At 35.3% G+C, this 27,317-nt stretch overlaps 1 protein-coding gene across 1 annotated transcript in view; it reads left to right on the top strand.

The window, feature by feature from the left end:
* Window positions 1-27,317, top strand: part of NKAIN3 (sodium/potassium transporting ATPase interacting 3) — a 559,837-nt gene that overhangs the window by 350,275 nt on the left and 182,245 nt on the right. The gene's annotated exons all lie outside the window — the stretch shown is intronic.

Raw genomic sequence — 27,317 nt, 5'->3', positions numbered from 1 at the left:
CCTAGGGTATATCCCTAGGAGTGGAATAGCTGGGTCGTATGGGAGCTCAATTTCCAGATTTTGGAGGAATCTCCATATCGTGTTCCATAGAGGTTGGACAGGACGGCATTCCCACCAGCAGAGGATAAGAGTTCCTTTCTCTCCACATCCCCGCCAGCACTGATTGTTCTCATTCTTTGTGATGTGTGCCAATCTCTGTGGTGTGAAATGGTATCTCATCATTGTTTTGAGTTGCATCTCCCTGAGGATCAAAAATAGGAGCATTTTTTATGTGCCTTTTGGCCATTTCTATTTCTTTTTTTATCAAAGTGTCTGTTCATTTCTTCCCATTTTTTGATGGGATTAGATGTTTTTTTTTCTTGTAAAGTTCTGTCAGTGCCCTGTATATTTTGGATATTAGCCCTTTATCTGATGGGTATTGGGTGAATAGTTTCTCCCACACAGTGGGTGGCTCTTGTATTCTGGGCACTACTTCTTTTGAGGTTCAGAAGCTTCTCAGCTTAATGTATTCCCATCTGTTTATCTCTGCTTCCACTTGTTTGGAAAGTGTAGTTTCCTCCTTGAAGATGCCTTTAGTCTCAATGTCATGCAGTGTTATACCTACATATTGTTCTATATACCTTATGGTATCAGGTCTGATATCAAGGTCTTTAATCCATTTGGATTTTACCTTCGTACATGATGTTAACTGTGGGTCTATGTTCGCATTTTTGCAAGTGGCTAACCAGTTCTGCCAGCACCAATTCTTGAAAAGTTTTTCCCTGTTCCACTTAGAATTTTTTGCTCCTTTGTCAAAAATTAGGTGATTGTATGTCTGGGGAACATTGTCTGAGAACTCAAGCTTATTCCACTTCTCTGAGGGTCTGTCTTTATTTCAATACCATGATGTTTTGATAACTATTGCTTTGTAGTACAGTTTAAAGTTGGGAAAGTAATGCCTCTCATTTTCCTTTCCCTAGGAGTGCTTTAGCTATTTGAGGGTGTTTATTTTTCCAGATGAACTTCATAACTGTTTGATCCATTTCTTTGAAGAATGTCATGGGTATCTTTAGAGGGATCACATTAAATCTGTACAATGCTTTGGGGAGTATTGCCATTTTAATGATGTTAATCCTGCCAATTCATGAGCAGGGTATGTGTTTTCATTTCCGTGTGTCCTCTCTTATTTCTTGGAGCAGGGCTTTATAGTTTTCTTTGTATAGGTCCTTCACATCTTTGGTCAAGTTGACACCAAAGTATTTGAGTTTGTGTGGCACTATTGTGAATGGGATTGCCTTCTTGACGTCCATCTCTTCCCTATTGATATTGGTGTATAAAAAGGCCATTGATTTCTGTGTGTTAATTTTGTATCCTGCCACCTTGCTATATGAGTTTATTGTTTCTAGAAGCTTTTTGGTAGAGTCTTTAGGGTTTTCTAAGTAGAGTATCATGTCATCTGCAAACAGTGAGAGCTTGACTTCTTTCTTTCCTATCTGGATTCCCTTGATATCTTTTTCTTGCCTGATCACTATAGCAAGCACTTCCAGTACTATGTTGAAGAGGAGTGGTGAGAGCGGACAGCCTTGTCTTGTACCAGAATTTAGAGGAAACCTTTTAGTTTTTCTCCATTGAGAATAATATTTGCCATTGGCTTGTGGCAGATGGCTTTAACTAGATTGAGAAAGGTTCCTTTCATTCCCATCTTGATAAAAACACCCCCCAAGAATGGGTGTTAGACATTATCAAATGCTTTCTCTGCATCTATTGATATGATCATGTGATTTTTCTTTTTCTTGTTATTGATGTTGTGTATGATGGTTATAGATTTATGGATGTTAAACCATCCTTGCATTCCTGGGATGAAACCTACTTGGTCGTAGTGTATGATCTTCTTGATCCTATTTGCTAGGATTTTGTTGAAGATCTTTGCATCTGCATTTATCAGGGATATTAGTCTGTAATTTTCTTTTTTGGCAGCATCTCTGTCTGGTTTTGGTATCAAGGTGATGTTGGCTTCATAAAAGCTGTTTGGGAGTTTTCCCGTTTTTTAAATTTTATGGAAGAACCTGGCTAGGATTGGTAGTAGCTCCTCTTGAAAGGTTTGAAAGAATTCATTAATAAATCCATCTGGGCCTGGGCTTTTCTTTTTGGGCAGATGTTTGATTACAGTTTCAATTTCCTCAATAGTGATAAGGGTGTTTAAATATGCTACATCCTCCTTACTGAACTATGGAAGGCTATAAATGTCCAAGAATTTATCCATTTCTTCTAAGTTCTCATGTTTAGTAGCATAAAGTTTCTCAAAGTAGTCTCTGATTACCCTTTGGATCTCTGCAATTTCTGTCGTGATCTCCCCCTTTTCATTTCTAATACGGGTTATCAGATTTCTCTCTCTCTCTCTTTCTTTGTGAGTTTTGCCAATGGTCTATCAATCTTGATTATTTTTTCAAAGAACGAACTACTGCTTTTGTTGATCTTTCGGATTGTTATTTGGTTTTCCACTTCATTGACTTCTGCTTTCAGGTTTGTTATTTCCTTCTGTCTCCCTATTTTTGGTTCCTTTTGTTGGTTATTTTCTAATTTTATGAGCTGCATCATTAAGTTATTCGGGTATGCCCCTTCTTCCTTCCTGATGTGTGCTTGTAAACCTATACATTTTCCTCTCAGGACCGCTTTTGCTGTGTCCCATAGATTCTGGCAGTTGGTGTCTTCATTATCATTTGTTTCCAGGAAAGTTTTGATTTTCTCTTTGATTTCACCTTGGACCCACTGGTTGTTCAGTAGCAGGCTGTTTAATATCCAATTGTTAAAGTTTTTCTTATGTGTCCCTTTGTAGTTCACATCTAATTTGAGAGCCTTGTGGTCAGCAAAGGTAGCCTGCAAGATTTCTATCCTCTTAATTTTATGGAAGTATGTTTTATGTGTCAGCATGTAGTCTATCCTGGAGAATGATCCATGTACATTGGAGAAGAATGTCTATTCAGGTTTTTTGGAATGAAGAGTCCTATCTATATCTACTAGTCCTCTTTCTTCCATTACTCTTCTCAGGGCTAGTATGTTTTTGTTGGGTTTCAGTCTGGTTGACTTATCAAGTGTTGATAGGGCCGTGTTGATGTCTCCCACAATTGTTGTGTTATTATTGGTGTCTTCTTTCAGATTTTTCAGTAACTGTATTAGATAATTTGCTGGTTTCTCATTGGGTGCATATGTGTTTAATAGTCTGATTTCTTCCTGTTGCACATATCCCTTGATTAGTACATAGTGTCCCTTACCACTTTGTCCCTTACCACTGTTCTGAGTATAAAGTTGGTGTCATCAGATATTAATATGGCCACCCCAGCTTTTTTGAGGGTTTTGTTTGCTTGGATGATTTTCCTCCAGCCTTTGATTTTGAGTCTATGTTTGTTCTGATTATTCAGGTGTGTTTCTGGTAGGCAGAAAAAGTTTGGTTTCATCTTTTTTTTTTGGGGGGGGCACATCCGGTAGTGCTCAGGGGTTACTCCTGGCTGTCTGCTCAGAAATAGCTCCTGGCATGCACAGGGGACCATATGGGATAATGGGATTCAAACCAGCCACCTTTAGTCCTGGATTGGCTGCTTGCAAGGCAAACGCCGCTGTGCTATCTCTCCGGGCCCTAGATTCATCTTTTTGACCCTTTTTGCCACTCTGTGTCTTTTAATTGGTGAATTTTATTCCATTGACATTGAGGGAGATGATTGTCATAGGATTTAATGTCATCTTTGTAGATAAGTTTGCTGTGTTTGTTGGTGTCTCTTGTCTTGAAGTAGACCTTTCAGTTTTTCATTTAAGGCTGGTTTTTCATCTGTGAGATTCTGAGCTGTTATTTATCCATGAAGCTATGTATCCTTCCTTCAAACCTGAACGTGGGACAGGCTGGGTGCAGGTATTCTCGGTGAGGCATCAGTCTTGTCACGATATCCCACCACTGTCTTTTGACCTTGAGAGTTTTTTGTGATATGTCTGCTGTATGTCTTAGGGATGCTCCTTTGAATGTAATTTTTCTTTTTGATCTTGCTGCTTTCAGTATTCTATCTCTGTGGGTTTTGTCATTGTAACAAGGATGTGTCTTGGGGTGTTTTTCTTTGGGTCTTTTTTAGCTGATACTCTTCGGGTATGCAGGATTTGATTGCATGTAATCTTCAACTCTGGGAGTATCTCTTTGATGATGTCTTTGACAGTTGATTCTTCCTGGCAATCTCCTACCTGGGCCTCTGGGACTTCAATGATTCTCATGTTGTTTCTGTTGAGTTTATCAAAGACTTTTATTTTCATCTGTTCACATTCCTTGAGTACTTTTTCCATTGCCTGATCATTTGTCTTAAGGTTCTTTTCCAATTTCTTCTGCTGTGTTGAGTTTTTCTGCATCTCATCTTCCAGCACTCCGATTCTGTCCTCAGCTGCTGTTACCCTGCTGGCAAGGCCATCCACTGAGTTCTTCAGTTGAGCTACCATGTTTTTCAGATCTGTTATTTCAGTTTGGAGTTTTCTGATTTCTGTCTTTGTGTTCTGTTCGGATCGATCTATGCTTTCTTTGAGTTCTACAAACATCTTCCATGTTGCTATTCTAAACTCCTTATCGGAGAGGTTAATCAGATGGTTGGAATGTTTTAGGTCATCCGAGCTATCGTCTTCATTCTCTGTGCATGGTGTTTGCCTGCGAGGTTTCCCCATTTTCACGCTTGTAGTGTGATTTTTTCCACGTGTTGTGATAGGGTTTATTGGTTTGAAAGAGTGCATGGCCACGAAGCGAAGCGGAGCGGCCGTGCTCTTCTGGAGCCTCTGGAGAGCTATTTTTCTGGGTGCTTTCGGCCCACTCCCAAGACGTTTAGGAGACAGGACAGTGGAAAAACACGCACAGTCAACATTTACAGTTTCTCACAGTTGGAAACCACTGGGCGGGCGTAGAATATACCATGAACTTCTAATCCTCATCTTCTAACCCTCATCTCTATTGTCTCTGGATACTATTACCATAATATTCTTTGATTTTTCTTCTATTCCACAAATGAGTGAGATTATTTTATATCTATTTCTCTTCCTCTCACTCATTTCATTCAGCATAATAATCTCCATATTGATTCATGGCGAAATAAATTCCATTACTTAATTTTTCCTAAAAATTGCTTAATATTCCATTGTGTAAATGTACTACAGTTTCCTTAACCACTCATCTGTTCTTGGGCACTTGGGTTTTTTCAGATTCTAATTAGGATACAAAGACTATCTACAGAATGGGAGAAACTATTTATACAATATCCATCAAATAAGGAGTTAATATCTAAGATATACGTGGCACTGATAGAATTTAGTAACAAGAAAACCTAACCCTATCCAGAAATAGGGAGAAAAGTAAACAGACATTTTCTCAAAGAAGACATATAGATAGCCAAAAGGCTCAAAAAAAAAAAATGTTCCACATCACTAATCACGAGGGAGAAGCAACTCAAAATAACAATGAGATAACATTTCACACCACAGAGACTGGCACACATCACAAAGAACAAGAGCAATCAGTGCTGCTGATGATGGTGGGGGAGGGGAGAGAACTCTAATGTATTGCTTGTTGGAATGTTGACTGATCCAGTCTCTCTGAAAAATAATGTGGATATCTAAAAAAAAAAAAAAAAAAAAAAAAAACTAGAAATCAAACTTCCTAATGATCCAGCAACACCACTCCTAGGGATGTAATCTAGGAACTCAAAATGCCCATGCAGAAAAGCTCTCTGCATTTTATCTGTTCTTGTAAAATCTTTCATTTATTCATTCAACTCCAAATAAGTCATTTATGGTACTATAGAGAAACTAGTGTAGAATGTAATAGAATTACACATAATAATGTCTTTATTGGGCCTTTAAGTGCTTGTTCTAAAAACAAAGCTGAATTCTGGAAGTTATTTGTATGCTCCTTGTAAGTATTATATAGCAAAATATTATATTTATCCACTCTGACAGGCTAATCTTTAACTAAGGTTGAATTTTGGGGACTATATTCCACTTAAAAATTCCATTTAAGATGTGAGCCAATATTATTATTCATAAACCTACAATATTCATCAACAAGTTATCTTTAAGATAACTGTAAATAAATCAAAAATATACAATGTAAACAATGCATAGATAAGATTGAGTTAATCAATAACATTTTGAAAAACAAAGCACATGCTGATCACCAAAAACATGTATTAAAAATTCAAAGCTGTTGAACCAATTACAAAATAAAATCTCTAAAGCAGAGAACCATGGCTACAAATAGACATAAAATATATAAAATATGAGCTCAAAACTGCATATATGAATAAGAAAGTTACTTTTAATCTCTGCCTTTAGTTTATAGAAGCATACCTGTAAACAAAGTTAAGGATCATTTTTTGTGAATTTTTTAAAGGCTTATTAAAATAAAACTAAGGATACGGAGCAATAGTACAGCTGGTAGGGCATTTTTCTTGAAAGTGAACATCCTGGATTTAACTTTCAGTGTGCCATATGCTCCCTCTTAGCCTCATCATGCGTTCTCTGAAAACAGAGCTAAGGAGTGAGCCCTGAGAACCACTGGGTAAGGCTCCAAATCGAAAACAAAAACAAAAAGCAAACATAGAAAGGTACAGTCTCCAAAATATATAACATTTGCATTCACATGTCTACAGCATTATTTTTAGAACTAATCAATGTCTACTTTAGAGTATGTTTGTTTAAATACCATCACTTGGATTTGTAAAGAAAGATGTTGACAGAATATGTGAAGGCAAGAATAAACTTAATGGTTGCCTGAAACTTAAGGGAGAAAACATTGGACATCCTGGACTTGACACAAACAAAAAACTATGGGACAAACTAGAAAAGTTATTGTGGAAGTATTTTTATAGCAGGAACTTACAGTATGAGTTTTCATACTATTTTATAATAGGAACATTTTTTAAATCAGTTCCTGTGTGAAATACAATAATGAGCAAGCTAAAAAGGCTCTCTCAACTATTTAGAAAGAAGTCAGTGGCATATCTGATTAAGCACTATAAGTGCTGTGTGAGCTTCAGAAGTAGACACTAACCTGGACAGTAAAATAGGTAAAGATCAATAAGGGCTTCCTGAAGGAAGAGCTATTTAGACTGATGTCTAAAATATGAAAGCAGGTTAGCTAGAGGAAGAAGAGAAGGGAGACTTTAAAGCAAAAAAAACTAATTTATGACGACTTAGGAGGTGAAAGAAGGCATGAGACCACAAGAAAACAACTGCTCAAATAGGCAAAAATCTAAAGACTCTAGAACAGGGGTCCTCAAACTTTTTAAACGGGGCCAGTTCACTGTCCTTCAGACTGTTCGAGGGCCAGATTATAGTAAAACCAAAAATTATGAACAAATTTCTATGCACACTGCATATATCTTATTTAGAAGTGAAGAAACAAAATGGGAATAAATACAATATGTGGCCCGCAGGCTGTAGATTGAGGACCATTGCTCTAGAATTTTGAGAGTCACCAAGAGTGATCACTGAGTGCAAAGCTAGAAGTAAACCTTATTAGGTATGGCTCAAAAATAAAAACTATATATATTAATAAAAAAGAAAATAAATATAAGTATGAAGAGGATGTCAATGAGTTCTGTGTGCTCTGGGTAACATACCTATTTTTCTATGGGAAAAATATCTTCTCTAAGCATGCTTCTATTGATTTGAGTTGAATAAATCCTACCCAACATATTTCAGATAGGACATTGGGCATAAAAATCATTAACATGCTTCTCTAAGGAAGCTTTACCTGAAATAAGAGAAAGATTTTGAGATAAGTGTCTTAAAGGATCCTAAAGCTTTTTTAAATTTATTTTACGAGTGCAAATTAGTTCTCTTTTACTATATCTTCGTTCTTTCCCTCATTCTCCTAATTATGTCTATAAAATTAGCATACTGTTATAAACTCACACAATGTATGTGATATGTCAATTATATCAAGTAAATATGGAAAATAAAGTAAAATTTATAGTTTGATGGAAAATAAACTAGGGAAATGTAGACAAATTAGGGAATTAACTTTCATTTATTATGATAGTGGATATGGAGTAAATTTTTGAAGAAGAGGTATATTTAGAGAAATGTCATGGCTTCAGGAAAGACTGGATGAGATATAGAGTGAAAAAAGAAAGTTGAAAATCAAAATATGTGATCTGGGCAACAAATTAGATGCTGTTATTTTTACTTTAAAAGATAAAGGCAGTCTGAGTTTTTCACATGCAGAAGTTTGGGACATGTTGAGAAAGTTAGCTAATAGCATTCCAAGAAGAGAGGTCCAGTAAGAATTTATACCATAAAGATGGGTTAAGAAATCTAGAATTCAAGATAGCACAGCGGCGTTTGCCTTGCAAACAGCCGATCCAGGACCAAAGGTGGTTGGTTCGAATCCCGGTGTCCCATATGGTCCCCCCGTGCCTGCCAGGAGCTATTTCTGAGCAGACAGCCAGGAGGGTGTGACCCAAAAACCAAAAAAAAAAAGAAAAGAAATCTAGAATTCATCAGGTAACATTGAGGATTGAAATTGGCTTGCTTTCCAAACTTATGTTATTTCTCTTTTTAAAAAATTTATTTTATGAAACCATTGTGATTTACAAAGTCCTTCATAATTTATTTCACATATTATGAATAAGGCCAATCCCATCCAACACAGTGCCAAACATCCAACAGTGCCAAACTCCCTTGCTTCCTGTTCCCAGCCCACATCCCATATCATCACCCTTTGCCCCTGTCAGGCTTCAGTAGTTAGAGATCTTGACTTTTGCACAGATTCTATGTGAAGTCAAGAATACCCATGTTTTCTTGAAAACACATCTTACTTGTCTCTATGTTTCTTCTCTTACCTAATTTCACCCTGAAAGAGTGAATATTCTCTATTGAACACACCCTTTTCCCCTTCTCTTCCCTCAGATCTTTCTAATTTAATTTCAATAAAAGATAGATGTTTTCACAAAAATAAAGTTATGGATGAAGGTGGTTTTTCCAAACATGTGTAATTTGATAAATAATTAACCTAATAAAAACCTTAGAAATAGCATAAAGGTGTTTTGTGACATAAAATAATGACACAAAATAAACATCTTTGTGTCATCCCAGTTCATCTAAGAAGTATATCCTGAAGGCTTGAATAATCAGAAAGATAGACAGATAGTAAATACATAGTGATTTGTTGCCATACTAGCTTTACATGAAACATCTGATTCTTAGTCACCTTGACATTCCCCAAAAAGATTCTGCAGAACTATATTCCTCTGTCATGCAACTGTAATGCTGAGAAAAAGAAAGAAAGTTGTCTAGCTTTTGTCAACATTTACCTGTTAAGATGCAGTTCATCCAACCCTTTTAGGTATCCAGTCTGGAAGCCAGAATCCCTGTGGGTTTGTCATATTCTAGCTACCTTACTGGGACTCCAACTGCTCTCACAGTAGGAAGTGTGATGTAGGCTTTGCTAACTCAATTTGGACTCCTCAAAGAGGATAAGACCTGTGGGAAGTGGTAGGAGAAGAAATAATGGTACAGGCAGTGGGAATTTTTATAATGATAACATGATAATTGTCACCATGGAATATTTTTATTTTATATTTATATATATTATATATTTATTTTATAATTTATATTTTAAGTTAGAACATCTAGCTAATGCCTTGAAACTATTTGAAGTGGTGAATAAATTGTACCTACTGTATCAGAAAAACCTATGAAGTAGTATCAGAAGAGATGTGGAAGATAACATGTTAGAGGTAGCAAGAAATGGCCCCTTTTCAAGAATGGGTTATCATTCAAATCAAAAGAAATCAAATGGGGTCTGCTGAAGTAGTACAGAAAGTAGGACAGCTGCCTTGCAATTGGCTGATCTGGTTTTGATCCCCAGCACCCATCTGGTCTGCTGAGCACCAGCAGGAGTGATCTCAGACTGCAAAGCTAGAAGTAAGCCTTATTAGGTATGGTTCAAAAAAAATAAAAAGAAAATAATATAAGTATGAAGAGGATGTCTATGGGTTCTATGTGCTCTGGGTAACATACCTATTTCCCTATGGGAAAATATCTTCTCTAAGCATGCTTCTATTGGTTTGAGTTGAATAAATCCTACCCAACAGATTTCAGAGCAAGTATGTGGCTCAATTGCAAACTATCAGTATGTAACCTTCCTAAGCACAATGATGATTGTGTGTCAAATCAGGCCACTGGGACACCACACAGGGATTTCACAGAAATAATTAGTGAAGAGCTTAAAGGATGGAACTTGTAAATTTTATGAGCAAGAAATGTCTTGTCATCTCAAATCAGCTTGAGTTTCTTTGTCATTTGTAACACAGCAGTGCCTTATTAGAACAGAAGCAGAAAAGTATCAATTACATATAATGACAAAAGTTGTTGGTACCTTAAAGGAGGATGGCTTCAGAGGAACGTGACTGGTAGAAGCAAGGCACACTACAACTGCCTTTTCATCTTCTTTCCTCATTCCTTAAAGTAAAAATTCATCCACTTTGAAAATGCAGAATTTCCAACAAAATTTAAACAGTGTTTCTCAGCTAGAACTATATATATCCTTCTCTGGAATCCTCAAAATATCTCTAGTTTTCATTGTGACTTTGATTCTTCCCAATTCACCAGTTGTGAAGCATTTTGTTCTTAAAGAAGTCTGAATCCTGGGATTAAGTAGCCCAAATGAGGAGAAGCTCTGATGTGTTTTATTCCAGTTATCTATACAGTCTTGGAGCTTTCATTCTACCTCTTATCCACACTATAGCCACATGCTGTCTTAAAGTTCAGTACCAACATAAGCTGTTTTAGAGCTCTCTAGGTTCTCTCAGGTTCAATGACAACTGACAATGTTGTACACATATCTTTGGAATGCCCTGGGTAAGTGGATGCTTGGGACTATATCCAGTGATTCAGAAAGGCTATACTTAGCTCTGTAGTTAGTAATGATCCATAGTGGTTTGGGAGTAACATATATGGTTCGCAGAATATGAACTGTGGTGATGGTATGTAAGACAGGCACCTTAAACCCTATATTGCTTTAAGAATGGAATAAAGCTAAACACACTGTTTGCCTGATTCCCTTCTCCACTGTCTTTTTTTTCTCTCTCCCACATAGCAATCTGTATATCTAAGGTCTTGCCCCTTCTTTGGACTCCCAAATAGATCAGCAGGTAGTAGACTTTTCTAACCAAAGACCAACTCCAAGAATGTAGAAAGAAACCTACCACCTGTCACAATTTTCATCTGTGAAAATGAGATACATTTCATCTGAGACACAATGGCACGGGAATGGAGGGCCAGTAAGTAGGAGATGGATGCAAAGGAAGAAATTAAGGGGGCCATGGTCAGAAAAAAGTTGACACACACTAATTTTGAGAACCTCATGGAAATAAAATATATATAAATATATATAAAAATAAAATAAAATATAAAATAAAATAAAATAAAAACCATCTTGGCATTTTGGAACTACACTGCTCTGCACTTCATAGGAGAGAGCTCTGCTCTCATTCATTTTTAGCAACTCTGAAGTTTCCATGATTCAATTTTAATGTTACATTTTCCTCAAAATCTTTTTTTTTTTCGGTTTTTGGGTCACATTTGGCAGTGCTCAGGGGTTACTCCTGGCTTGACGATCAGAAATTACTCCTGGCAGGCTTGGGGGACCACATGGGATGCTGGGATTCGAACCACTGTTCTTCTGCATGCAAGGCAGATGTCCTACCTCCATGCTATCTCTCCAGCCCCACATTTTCTTTAAAATCTTAAGCCAGCTATATATAGATTTTTTCTTAAGGACAAACCATGTTCCATATTAAAAAAAAAGATGCATAATCTACCTGAGCAAGAAATCACCTAAAAGTCATTTCATCCAGACATTTATTTTTGGAATAAAGTCATTATCTATCAATGGTTTATTTTGTTTTCAAATTTTCAGTCTTATTCATTTTTTCTCTTTAAATTATCTCATCACTGTAAAGTACCAAGTTATTAATGATTGCATTTCAGACTTTTATAGGAAAGATCATCCTTCTGTCCTGATGATAAAGATTATCTTTTCATGCTTTGTTAATGATGGTGACTGTGGACTTTGAAGTAGGCCCACCCTCTGCCTTTTTGCTTGCTTCAAACTCTTACCTTTACAAGAACTTGGAATGTCTGTCACTGGTGTTTCTATTTTCCACAGCAATTCCCAGATTCACTCTTCATTCCTATTCAAATCTGCCTCTGGCTCAGAATAAAACAATTTAATTGATCTCAGTGCCTCCAGTCATTCTTTACACCAATCCATCATCATAAACCCTATTACCAGGCAAATAATCCCAAACTTAATTAAATATCCCAACATCAGTTAAATCATGTGGTGAAAGATCACAATCCTAAACATCTATAGGGAATTAATTTCATGTATTTAAGAGCCAGGCTCTTATTTTATTAGCATAAGTATTTTTATCTGATTCTTCTGTTATCAGTTCTTTGAAGTTGAGATGGTTATCAGTGGGTCTCAGCTCAGACAAAGGAGTATAATGAAGAGAAAATTTCAGTTGTAGCTAATTACACAACCATGTTTCTCCATTACATAGTGAATTTTTTGGTTCTAATTGTCAACAATTATGATGAGTGAATACTGACCACAGGCACATTCTTTTTATGTTCTTACTAACAGCAATATCAAACCTAATAAAAATTTTCTAAATATCAATTAAAACATAAATATAAGATTGAGAAGTATATCACTGGAAAAAATGTAAATACTTAGTGATGTTTTCTAGAAAATTGTTTATTGTCATTTCCATTATAGCAAAAATTTCTAATAAAGATGCTTTGCTTTCTATTTTTCCAGTATAGGGTGTGGTGGTCAAGGGCAGCTAGAGCAGTGCAGTGCTTAGCTACTCTCAGACATATTTAGGCTAGCAGTACAGGCTGCTAATTCAGCTCTTTCTCAGGCTCCAATTTTTTTCATGATCATAATCAAGCTTTACAAAGATGTTTGTAAATTATAGAGAATGCCCAAAAGAGGTGTGTTTTTAAATGACATTCATAATTCTAGTTTTCTACTACTACCTGTTTTTTTTTTAAATATATGTTTTTGAAAGGAGAAGAAAGTGCAATTGCAAGATTATTTCCCCTTGGGAAAAGTTTTAAAAAAAGATTCAGAACAACATTGATGTTTTATTCCTACAACTTATAATTTATAATTTAATTTTACTCCCATTTTATATTCATGATTTTTAAAAGGTGCTACATCTTGTTTTAAGCATCTTTTTATGGTTTGAATTGCTAAAGAGAGACAACTACGAAATGAAAGAGGAATAACAATTTTCAAGTCTCAGATTGAAAAAATTTGCATACCTATCCAAAAGTCAACTCATTAGCTCTCATTGGCAGGTGATTGCCTCCCTTATGGAAGGTTTAGGGGGAATCTTACTTTGCAATTTTCATGGCCACTCAATGGTATCATTTACTAATTTACATGAAATTATCTTAATTTATAACTTGGGGCCCACAATTTTAAAGCAATCATCCATACTATCTCTTAAGAAAAGTTAGAATGTAGACTACTTAGCACAGAATGTAGTGACTATCCCATATTAGCTGCCTGCTTCTTACCCAGAACTTTGCCAGATGGGTGAAACTGGACCCCTTTTTATCAGCATTTTTAAAAGGCATCAATTTTTGTTTGTTTGTTTTGTTTTTGGGCCACACCCAGTGACGGTCAAGGGTTACTCATGCATATGAGTTTTGAAATCGCTCCTGGCTTGGAGAACCATATGGGATGCTGGGGTTTGAATTGCGGTCTGTCCAATGTCAGCCACATTCAAGACAAACGCCCTACCGCTGTGCCACTGCTCCGGCCTCTAAAAGGCATCATTTTTAAAGCAAATAACAAAAATTTTGCACTGGTGAAGGGGGGTATTCTGTTTATGACTGAAACCAACTACAATCAAGCTTGTGATTATGGAGCTTAAATAAAGATTTTATATATTTAAAAAAATAAAAATATAAAAAACACCTCAGGCCTCCCAAAAAAGCCCAAAATCATCATATTCACAAAATATTAGGAAAAAACAAAAGCATTTAGTTTCCTTTTCAGTCAGATGGCAAAAATTGTTTCTGAGGATATTTGAAAAGGGAGTGTATTTGAGGGAAACTGGAAAGATAAGCCAATATACTCATCTAATATGAGCCAATACATTGGACTGTTCACTGGAATCTTTTGCAGTAATAGTGTGAGAGATATAGCTACCATCTTTAAAGAAATAATTGCTGCCAGCACTCTTATTGGAACTGTGCCCTTGAATTTGTCAAACAATTCTTTGAGTTTAATATGCTGTGGATCCCCCTTTATAGATAAGGAAACAGCTTCAGATGAATTTTAAATTTGCTCATGACCTTACCAATATTGTTAGTCATGTGAAAACTCAGATCTGATTCTAAAATTATGTTTTCAACTACTGTGCATTTATCAGAAGTACTTTAATGGAACCAACCACCCAGATGTGGAATTGTGGTTCTTATTTTTGAGTATATTGAGCTTATTATCCATTGCCATAAATATTATTGTGCTGGGCATAGCTCTCACCTAAGTCAGAGAATTCTTTCACGAATAAGTACTGTTGCTTAGTTAAGGCTACCAAAACAGTATGTTATAGTTAGGGTAGGTGAAACAATAGATATATTTATTTTCTTATAGTTTTAGAGGCTAGGAGGTAAAAGTCAAATTGTCATTTTGGGATGACACATCAAGACATGATATCCCCTCATTTTACCCTTTCCTTTAAACATAATTATTGCCCAAAGTCCCCATGTCCAAATGTCCCCATGCCATCAGTGAGTGCATTAAAATTAAATTAGATTTTAGAAGGGTACATTTTAAACTATAACAGACACCAACTTATGAGATATAAAATGATAGTTCGGTTGCCTTATTTAAAAAGAAAAAAGGATGAACAGCTCAGTCTCTTGCCTTTCACCTAAAAAGTTTCACAGGACTACCAAATTTAATCTTTCATATTGCAATATTGGTTGAGAAAGAGGCTCTTTATTATTTATAGAATTTAATCAAACTTCAGAGAACAAATAACCATTGCCTTTGATCACTAGAACAATGTGATTGAGATGCTATCTAAATGAAATGCATTCTTGAAAAGATTTTTTTGTTTTTCGATTACACTCAGCAGTGCTCAGGGTTTGGTCCTAGCTCTGATTCAGGCCTCACTTCTGTTGATGTTCAGGGACCGCGTGTGGTGCTGGGGATGGAGCCAAGTAGGATGCATTCAAGGCCACCCCCTACCTGTTGTACTGTTTCTCTGACCCAACATTCCTGGAAAAGTTTTTTGGAAATAAGCTCATTTTCTTTAAGTATTCAAATTAAATTAAGTAAGAATCATGGACCTTGTCAAATTTCTTGACCTGCTGCCCAAAGAAATCACAGGGGTAGTTCTATGGGACCTCAGGGAGAAGGAGGCTGAGAGAGAAGTTGACAGAGGCCGGCTTCCTTCAGCTTTGGTTTGCCATCAGGTCAAGAAGGAAAACTGCCCAGGAACGATTTTGCTGCCTTTTTGAACCATAGTTATCGATTGACCATTACTCTCACTGATTTTCAATTTAGGAAACCTGACTCAGCGACTAGTTCAGATCTCAGCCTTGAGAAACAGGGCATAGATTTTTAAGCTTGAGAATATTTTTGTGGCTTGCAAAATTCCAGTGGCTATTCTTTTCACCCCACAGGAAGCATTTAACCAACTATAGAAATGAGATGTATAGAATTATAGAATTCTATTTGGACTTCTGTGATTTAAAGCAACCATTTTTGTTTTCAACTAGGGACTCAATTTGTGTGCTGTTTGTATTTTTTAAAAAATATATAATACCCCAAAACTTTTTATTTCAGTCTCCAAAGCTATTTAATCATTTCGGGTATTGACTGGTGAATTAGATTAGTATGTACTTCATTCTACATTAAAAAGACTAGTCTAAATTCTTCTCATACGAAATATGGTTCTTATTCTTCCAGAAGCTCTTTTATAACCAGGGTGCCCACCTAAAAATGTCTCATTGTAAAGTGAAATCTCTAACAGCTTTCTGAATTTGTGATGTTGCCTTTTGCCAAAATTGCTTAAGGCAAATAAAGTGAACTATAAACAATGGGGGAAAAAGAAAATGAATATAAAATAATTAATGATCTTAAAATATAACTCTATCAATAAATTTTAAGTAAAATTTTGTTATCTACTTCTAAGCATTGCAAAGAACAATTTCCAATATCTGAGGCATTTTTCAGACTATTCTGTTTGAGCTATTTAGACTGAAAGCCATATGTAAAATATTTCAACTTTCAAATCATTTAAAAGATTTGTTTACATATGCAATGCTATGTTTCATAAAGACTACCTAAATATGTATTAATTTTGCTGTTATCTATGAGCTACAGTTTTGTAAATATTTGATAGATATATAGTGAAACCTCTTAAGTGTCAGATTTCATTGTAGAAACTGAAATAATGGTTTCTGTGTAATGGCAAATATATTCAGTAATATTCACTTTTAAAAACTTTAAAAGATATATAAGCATTCTTTATTTCATTACATCCATTTGTGTTCATTTTCACATAAATTTCACAGGAAGTAAAACAGTCCCTGTTGAAAGTTCACAGATAATTCTCAGTAACAGGAAAGTAAGACGCTCACAAATAAATAAGTAATATTCTTTTTTAATATAATTTTTATTTTTATCATAGTGGTTTAAATATTGTTGACAATAATATTTTAGGTACATATTTACATAAAATTAGGGGGATTCCCATCACCGATTTGTCCTCCCTACACCTCTGTTCTCCTCCTACCTCCCATATCCTCTTCCCTCACCCCGGGGGCTGCTAGAATACGTAGTCCCCTCTGTACCTAGCTTACTACTTAGTAGTCTTGCACCTGTTTGGTCTTGGTACCTCCCTTATTTCCCCCTCTAACTGGGAGGCAGGACTAGATAGTTCAAGTTATGTGGTTTTGTTTGAAGAGGAGAAAAGTAATAAACTGGGTTAAAAATCAAATACCCAGAAAATGGGTGAAGTCCTTCTAGAGGCTCTCATCACCGGTTTGAGAGACGAAGGGGAAAAAGAAGGTGAAACACCCCAACAGTACAAAAAGAAGTGTCAAATAAAATATCTAGTGAGCACTCCAACAATAAAGATAAGCACCACAAAAAAGCCATGGTCTTGAGATAAAAATACATGGCAGAGCACATAAAGAAAGAAAAGAAAAGAAGGAAAAAAATAAATATAAATGGAGACAATAGCTTCAATAACCACACCAAAACAAAGAAATCAATAAAAAGTAGATAGGTAAATAAAAAATATAAAAATGTATATAAAAATAAAAAATCTTTTTGCTTTTTGCCTTTTTTTCCCCTCCTGTACAGACACAGTAAATATTGGGGTCATTTGAAAAGGAATTCACTTGGCCTACGAAATATGGGGTTTCTCCACCCTTGGAGTATATTGTCATGGAATTAACTATAGACTCCGTTCAGGTTCATTTACTCTCCCCTTGGTGCTTTCGTGGTGTTTGGAAGACTTCTGCTCAGTCCTGGGTGATAAAATCAGACCTCTGTAACTATAGATCTCAGTATCTGCACAGGTCCAGGAGTGGAACTTATGATGAAGTCTTTCTTTGTGGGTCTAGAAGTTCTGTTCCCTCAGTGTCATTTTAATCCGTCTTCTGTGGTTGGTGGTCTTGGTCTTTACACTGATCCTAGAATGGAACTTAGGATAACGTCTTTCATTGTGTTTCCAGAAGACCCATTCCGATGCAACAAGTACTATTCTTTAAAATTATCTTCCAGGCTCAAAGGCCATATTATTGCTGTTATTAATTTTTCAAATGAGTATAAAGCTTAAAGAAGGAAAAGAAGAAAACTTTATGGTTTTTATTTTGCATTATCAACCCCTTAATTTACCTAGAGTTTTGGCATGTTTGTCATTCTATCTGCAATACTTAAAAAGAGTCCAGAGTATGCAATGAACTCTAGGTAAAAACTTATTGAATGAGTGAATGTTAAAGTGATGGAGCATTCTATAAAAGCTGTCATGGAGAAAATAGAGCAGAAAGAGTAGTACTGCATGAGAAAGCAGAAATGCCAAAATTCATTCTGATTTCTGCTCCTTTGTGGCTGAGTTATCCAGACTTGTTGAAGTAAATCTGTGTCTTTCAGAGTCTGAGCTTCCTCCTTTTGGGAAATGAGGATAAAACTTTCTAGCCTGTCTCTGGGCAGGTATTAATAGAACAAATAGAGAAAGCTCAGTAAACATCAAAATAAGCAGACAGACTAAAGAAAGCAAAATGCCTAAAGAGAATTTGCATTTCTTATTTTATCTCAGACATCCATGCGCCTCCTTTTTTGCACTCACATTTTAAATTATTTGCTTTACTGGCAGGATAGCCAAGATATGACTAATCTAAAGCACTAATATTTGGTTTTGTGATTAAATTTAAGTGTGCTCTATGTAACATTCTAAGAGGCAATTCTCACAAAATCATGAAATTACACTGTAAAGATCTGGTTTTATGGCATTTACATGATTATAAACTTGTGACAATCTTTCAGTCTTCCTATGCACTAAATGGTCTTTATTAGGCATCTGTTAGATGACTATCATATCCACTATGTACTATGCTTTGATCAAACTTGAACTTGGCAGAAAGACTAGTTAGTGTTCAAAGTTCTTCAAAAAGCTTTGGAAATAGTCATTTGTTGATTTTCCTTATGAGGTAATAAATCGGTTGAGTATTATTGGGGAGTCGAGGCAGTAGATGTTCGAAGGTTTTGATTTATCCTTGCATAACATAAAAATATGTAAATATGACTTACTCATCCAGGTAATTTGACAGTGCTCTTTTGAATAAATAAGTATATCATGCCATGAAGAGACTGAGTCATATACACTGAGCCTTTAAAAGTACAGTATTTATAGTTTCCTTTCCACTCAGCAATTTATCATTGATGAAACATGAGTTTTTTAAATAGTGTTGAAGTTATTTATTTTTTTAGCCTCTGCATGTATTTATTTGGTTAGTAATTCTATCCTCCCTCAGCAGAAGTTGGCTGGTAAAGTATTCCTTGTAACTTCAGGAAATGAACTATCACCTACTCATTTCTCTCCCTTATGCCTTAGGCTGCACTGTAATTCTGACCTGTCCCACTTTGTGATGGGCCTATTTTTAAGTGTCAGAATGTTCTGCATATTTACTCTGAAATGTATATCTAAAATGCGGTTATTCAAGGCTCTTAGAATGGAATGGTGAGGAGGAAAAATGAATGATAAGAAGAAGCTCTGTCACTTCTCCTCATAATTTCTCGTTTTTCAAGCATCTTTTTCAGTCCTAAACATTCATATCTCTATGAAATGATTTTTCCATTGAACTTGACTGTGCCAGGTTCACAAAGTCACATTAGTATTTAGAAAAGAGATCACTTGAGGGGCAGTTGTGGCATTCTTTCTTGCTCTTACTGACCTAAATTCCAAGAAAATTCGTATTTGTCTCTCCAACACCATAATTTGTCATGTCCCATTCTGCAAGATCTTCTTTTCACACGAGGTCTGCTCCTCTAACACTGTAAAATAAAATCCAACCTAAATTAAAGGACAGTATACAAATTCAGGCAGTATACAAGTTAATTGTTAGGGGAGTTGTATGTAACCCAGATACATGTTTTTTGAAGGATCCAGTGGGATGATGCATGGTCATAGTTTAGGATCTTATAATATATATATATATATATAGAGAGAGAGAGAGAGAGAGAGAGAGAGATATAGTTTAGGATCTTATATATGTATATATATTAGACTTTCATTTAAAATAGATTAATGTGATTAATGAAAAATAGCTTCTATGCTTTTACTGTTCTTGTAATAGCAAAAAGTTTTTAAGACTGAGTTGTTCTAGCATGGTGTGTGAAAATAAATGGAGATGAGAAGTTGCTTCTTAGTCATCCTGCAGCCTATTTGGTCAATGCTGCATTTCTAAGTTATGCATCCTTCTAACTTGCCCAGTGCCTTGGGGAGAAATTTGCTAATACAGCTTTATTGAAGCCCCTGCAGGGTTTGGAAGCAACTTGGTTTTCTGACTTGAGCACAAGAGTAAGATCATGGGAGCTGGGCTTTATGCCATGTCTATTTTGCTGAATAACCTTGGGCTAACCACTTTCCTCCTTATCTTTCTATTAAAAGGAAATCATTGATCTTATAGTCATCTCACAGAGATGTAGTGAAGAGTAATGTAGAATTTCTGGAGTATATTCAGAAGGAAATACCACAAAACACACAATCAGTTTTATGGAGAGTTAGGAGTTATTCTTGTGCAAATTAAATATTTGAAAGCTGGACCTTATTTTTTTCCTTTCAAAGAAAAGAATTTTTTTATAAGCTTGACTTTACATTAATTATATGGTGATCTACAAGGCTATGTATATTAGGATTATGTTCTTTTCACAGCTCTTTAAAATAAATTTTTCCACACTACCCAAGTCCCAATCCTTCTCTACATATTCAGTGCTGAAGTTCATCATCTCATCCCAGGGTCCCTTTCTTTTGGTGACCTCAGTTCTATTTTAAGCTTTAAAGGGTCTATTTTTCCTTAACTTGACTGTCTACTTGCTCTGCTTCTCTATAGGAGTGGAATCATCCAGTATTTTCTTTCTCCTTCCAAGTTACGTCTTTTAGCGAGATTCCCTCCAATTCCATCTATGTTATTAAAAGGCAATATTTCAGATTTTCTTTTGGGGGGGGTTGGGACACACCAGTGATCTTAGGGGTTACTCCTGGCTATGCACTCAGAAATTGCTTCTGGCTTGGGGGATCATATGGGACCCCAGGGATTTAACCTAGGTCTGTTCTGGGTCAGTCAATGTGTTATCGCCTGGCCCCCAGATTTTCTTATTGATGTGATAGTATTAATTATGTATCTATTACAAAGTTTCTTTTCTATTTTTATTAATTACTTTACTTAAATACTGTGGTTACAGGATTTTTTTCATAATACAATTTTTTTCCAAAGATATAAAGTTGTTCATGATTGAGTTCCAGTCATACAATGTACAATACCAAGTTACCAGGTACATTTCCAGCCACCAAAGTCCCAAGTGTCCCTCCTTCACTTCCCCCTGACTGCCTCTAGAATAGACATTTTTCTTCTCTTTCAGACTTTCTTTATTGACACATCTGTCATATGTTGTCTACAGATCTTACCTGTTGTAAATAACACTATAATAAGCAGAGTAAGACATAATTTAATTTATTTTCTGTTTTTATATTTTGTATACATACCTGGAATAGATTTGCTAGACCATATGTTAAATTGACTTTAGGATTTTTAAGAATATTCTTTTTATTTTACAGACAATCTGGATATTTTAATGTTCTTTTATTTTAAATCAGTGTTCCATTTTTTTACATCCTTGCCAACACTTGTTTTTTCTGACCTTTTTGATATAGACAGTTCTCACAGGTGTGAGAAGATATCTTGCTGTTGTTTTGATGTACTTTTCCCTAATAATAAGTAATGGGAAGGTTTTTTTTTTTAATTTGGGTTTGTATACCTATTTTTTTATTTTGGGCCACACCCAGTGATGTTCAGGGGTTACTCCTGGCTATGTGCTCAGAAATTACTCCTAGCTTGGGGCGCCATATGGGATGCCAGATTTCGAACCAAAATCAGTCCTGGATTGGCTATGTGCAACACAAATTCCCTACCAGCCCCCTGTATTCTTATTTTGAATAAACTAGCTGTTCAACTCTTATTCAGATTTTTTGATAACATTGTTCTGTTGTTGTTGAGGTTTCTGAGTATTTTAGTAGTCCTTTGTTAGATGTATGATGTGTAAATATTTTCTTCTATTAATAGGATTTTTTATTGTCTTTTTTATTTTAAGGCATATTTGTATAGAAACATGTTATTTTTAATATAATCTCACTTGCTTACTAGCTTACTTGTGTTACTTTATTTTGTCCCATATGGTCCCCAAACCAGGACAATTTCTGAGCGCATAGCCAGGAGTTTTTGTTTAGTTTTGTGTTCCTTACTATTAGACTTAAGCTCCCAAAACATCACTTAGACCAACTGTCATGGCCTGACCTGTTTTTCCTTTGGTGCATTTCATTTTTTGGTATACATTTCCAAGTCGTCAGTTCATTTTTTAAGTTAACTCTGATATATCGTGTATGGCAGAGACCCAATTTTTTTTTATGCTTTGCAAAATGGCTATTCTGTTTTCCCATTACCATTTAGTAAATAGACTTCCTTCCTTTATTTTGTCGTCTTGATGCCTTTATAGTAAATATTGTCCTTATCTGCTGATTTAACTCTGGGTTCTTAATTCTATTCTAGTTATTTGCTTTTGTTACCATATCAAACTGTCCTGATAACTATGAATTTGTAGTATAGTTTAAACTTGGAGAGTATGTAGATCCAACCTGTCCTTGGCAAGCATTTGGCCAAAAGAAATGCTCTCCTGGAGACTTATAACAAACAACAGAGCCTTCACAGAGGTAATGATTGCATTATATTAACTCTCAGTCATGGCATCCTGGACAAATAAGATATGTGGTTCCTGTGACCTGACATTTTTGTTTCACTGTAGACATCTTGGATTTTTTTTTAATGTCATTGCTGTTTGCTAATTTGTTTTATTTTGAGTCTCCACCCAGCTGTGCTTAGGGGATAAACCTTATTCTAACTATGGGATCACTCCTGGTGGTTCAGGAGACCATATAGGACACTGCTTACCAAACATGTATGAGCCATGTCTAAAACAAGCCCCCTACCCACTGTAATATCATTCCATTCCTACAATTCCTTAGTTTTGATCTATTTTGAAAACTGATCCTTAAAATCCGTCATTCTCTGTGAGGACCCACATCTTCTCATGTCACACATCCATGTGACAAGGTTTTCCAAAATAAATCTTTTTGTTTCTTTGTGTGTGTGTGTGTATGTGTGTATGTGTGTGTGTGTGTGCTACATATGATGCTGTTCAGGGTTTACTCCTGGATCTGCACTCCAAGATCACTACTGGAAGTGCTAAAGAAGCATTTGTAATGTTGGGCATTGAATTTGGGTGAAGTGCATACAAGGCAGGCATTCTACCCACTATACTATCTCTCTAGCTTCTTGAAATAAATCTTATGCCATAAGCTATAATTACTTTTTCTTTATTATAGTCAAGAATTACTGATTGAATTTACATATTTCTTCATTTTTTTCATTTTAAATTAGCAAATAATAAAAATTCCATTAATTTATGTATTTTTGGTCCTTAAGGATTTACATTATGATTTACATTTTCAATTGCTTATATGAAGAGAGAGTAATATGATAGCTACTTTAAAGTTTAAGAAGAATGAGCTGTAGGGGCATGAGCAGTGGTGCAAGCTATAAAATGTCTGTCTGCCTTACGCACACCACAGTTCAATCCCCGGGTGTCCCATATGGTCCCTAAACCAGGACAATTTCTGAGCGCATAGCCAGGAGTAACCTCTGAGTTTCACAGGGTGTGGCTGAAAAATAAAAAAAAAGAGTGAACTGTAATTATTCAATAAATTACTATTTTTTCTTTTTTATAAAAATTACTATTTTCTTCTAAATGTTTGAAAATCTTCACAATGTAATTTCTATTCTTGTATATTTGAGAATTTAAATGTCTATAGAATTTTATGGAAATAAAATTTGTGAGGGACAGGTCATTTAAGATGATACTATATTAAATCATGATTTATTGAGATATTTTTAAGTATTGGAGAGGCCACACCTGCCCATGCTCAGAGGTTACTCCTGGCTCTGCACTCAGAAATTACTCCTGGCAGTTTAGGGGACCATACAAGATTTTGAGATAGAACCCAGATTGGTAGGGCGCAAGGCCAATGCCTTATCATTGTACTATTGCTCTGGTCCCAACAATTTTTTACTTTAAATCAATCTGTTCAAGACTAGAAGGAGTTTGTTATATCCTTCAGGAACACTCAACAATAGTTATTGACTTACTATAGACAAATAAGCACCAAACCCATTTCTTTCTGGTGACATCAGAAAGAACGTTAAGTGTCATAGAATTATTTTGAAGGAAATAAAAATGTGAATTTTTCTATGAAAAAATTCTATGAAAAGCCACTTAAAAAGAAAGTTGAGTGGCTTATACAGTTATACAATCTTTTCAAGGATTTGTTTTTAAAATTGAGAAAATAAAAAATTTTACAATGGTGCACTAGTGTTCTTTTCTTTGAGGTCTCTGTAAGTAACATAAAACTCAACTAACCTCAAAAGATATAAACATTTCATGGGTTTATATAACTGAATGCCACATGGGGTCAAGCAATAGTACAGTTTGGTTCTTGGATATTTTGATATAACTAGAGCTTTGATTCTTTTACTTTTATATTAGTGTTTCTCTCTTTTCACATTGTGTTCTCAGTACAGCTTTTTTTTATATACTAGACAAGGAATAACTGCTGCATTTCCTGGTACTAGGTCACACAAAATTTAGAAGAAAGCTATTTGTCTCAAATAACTTTGATGGCTTGGGATGACTTGTCTGAATTAGAACATGTGCTGATTTGAAATAAGGTACTAAAGGTGTCAGCATCATGGCATGTTTTGTTTGGTCTTATCCAGGACATTCTACCCCAGAGAAAGTTAAGTATTACTTTACATGAATATTAGATCACAAAATCTTGATATAAATCCAGGGAACTACTAAAGAGAAAAAGACAGCAGAGACAACCAACAAGTTTCAAGTCATCTTTTATTTCAATGCCATAGTAAATAAGTACATATATAGATATATGACACAATGTGGGCAGGCAGCTCCCCCATATTTCATATCCAGAAGCCCCAGCAGCCAGCCCACATCCCACAGCTACCACAAGCCAAACTGTTTCTCTGGGAAGAGATGCAAGCTAAGTCTTCCTGATAAAAACTCTGGAGCAGTGTCAGAAAGTGAAAGGCTGAGTAACCACTCTGTCAAAGCCCTGGCAGCTACGCCCAACTTCTGCCATATAAACTCATCAATCCAATTCTAAAGGTCTTGGAGATCATGGAGCCTGTATGACACCTCCAAATTTCACAATACTGAAAGTCCAGTAGGAATACACAAAATAAGATGGGAAAGCATTGTAGATTCTAAATAAACTCAATAGACAGAAGACTTAACTATACAATAATTTAAAAAAACCCACTGTGAGATAGAACATTTTTCTCAAATGTTCTTTTACTGAAGTTTTTTTTTTTTGATAATTCCCTCAGCCATTTAGTTGTAACAATCAATATAAAAAGAGGAAGTGGGAAATAATAATTGAGGGAATGGTGAAAGAATGGTCACACTGATGGTGAGATTGGTGTTGGAATATTAAATACCCAAAACAACTATTATGAACCAGAACACAATAATTTAACTAAAGAAGTCGTTTTAAAAAATCAAAGGTACAATTCTTTATGATAGTTCTTTTAATTTTTCATTTCTGCCTTACTAGATCATCAATTACTTTTCACCCTTAAATTCCACATATTAGGGTACCTACTACCTCCTATAATAAGGTGTAGGTGCCTTGAGGGAAGACACTCTGTTTTCATTAGAATTGCATTGAATATATTCAATAGACATATGAAAAACACTTTTGAGCATATGATGTCATACTGTTTGAATTATTTTATGAAGAGATTTGATAATTGAGTATCTTATAAAAATGTAGTCTTATAAAAAAGACTAAAATCTACTGTTAGCTCTCTGCTGCATAATAAACCCAATTAGTAAGTAGCTTATTAGATTACTATAATATTAATACAGTTCATTTATTAAAATGATTCCAATTTCAAAATGAATATTTTATAACCCTATCTTCAGAAATATTAACAATATCATCAGTATAATTACTGTCTAACTCAATAAATTAACAAAATGTCTAGAAGTTATATTATCTGACTATATATTCTTTTCTATTAACTGAAGTATATATATTTTGAAAAATAATTTTGAGGGGCCAGAACGATAGCACGGTGGGCAGGGCATTTGCCTTGCACACAGTTGACCAGGATTCAATCCCCAGCATCCCAGATGGTTCCCTGAGTCTGAGAGGTGTGATTTCTGAATGCAGAACAAGGACTAACCCTTTAGCACTGTTGGGTATAGCCCAAAGTCAAAAGAAAAAGGAAAAGAACAAATAATTTTGAGTTTGTGTTGTGATTCACTATGTAATACATAGATATTAGCTTAAACCATAGTTAAAACATGTTTAATATTACTAGTGAATAAGTTCTGGAACATATAAAGTATATTTTATTAATATCAAGTGATGATTATTAATAATTATAACTGAAGACTAAGTCTTACAATAAAATAATGTAGACCAGAAAAAACTACAGGAGGGTTTAGCAGCTTAAAAAATAGACTATATTGTGATTGCAGACAGAAACTAGAAGTCATGATGACCAAACATGATAGGTAATAGAGAAAATCAATTCTTAAATATAGATAGATAGATAGATAGATAGATAGATAGATAGATAGATAGATAGATAGATAGATGCATCTAACAAGAAAAATGATAATTAGGAAATTAAACAGTAGTATAGACAAAAAATTAGATATGAGGATTTTAAGTGAGAATGATGATCCTAGAAATAAGACATGGTTAGAAAAGAACTCATGCTTCACATATAAAATAAAAAGGACTGAGACAATCCATAATTTATATGTAAATATAAGAGAATACTAGGAATTAGACAGATATAGACAACTCCTAAGAGTAATGAGAATAGCTTTCAAAGATGTGCAGTCAACTTCTGGAATCTACAAATATGTCTTCTTCCATAGAAAAGGTTCTTTAAAGATATTGTAGGTTATGATCCTTAAGTAGATAGTATCTTTAGTAAAACTAATTGCATGAGCAGTTAAAATTAGAGAATGTTCTTCATGTGGGAAGAGGAGTTAGTGAGATGAAATAGAGAGGGAGGTCAGAGAGATTCAAGGCACAGGAATTTCACCCACCCACCATCACTAACTGAAAATAAGAGACAACAAATCAGGGAATATGTAGCTTCTTTATAGCAAGAGCCACCTGAAACCAACAGCCTGAAAGGGTCTTTTGTCCTCAATCCTACAACTGCAAGGAACCAAATTCTGCCACCAACTTTGTTTGTTTGTTTGTTTGTTTTTTGTGCCACACCCGGATCAGTTGAGTGCAAGGTAAAAGCCCTACAGCTGTGCTATTGCTCTGGCCCCAAACTTGAATGAATTTGATAGCCTGGTCTTTCCAGTGCCTCCACTAGAGATGCTTCCTTTCGATTCT

This window comes from Suncus etruscus, chromosome 10 (assembly GCF_024139225.1).
Source record: "Suncus etruscus isolate mSunEtr1 chromosome 10, mSunEtr1.pri.cur, whole genome shotgun sequence".
Taxonomy (NCBI): domain Eukaryota; kingdom Metazoa; phylum Chordata; class Mammalia; order Eulipotyphla; family Soricidae; genus Suncus; species Suncus etruscus.
The sequence above is the reverse complement of the archived record's forward strand: the minus strand, read 5'-3'. Positions and strand labels throughout refer to the sequence as shown.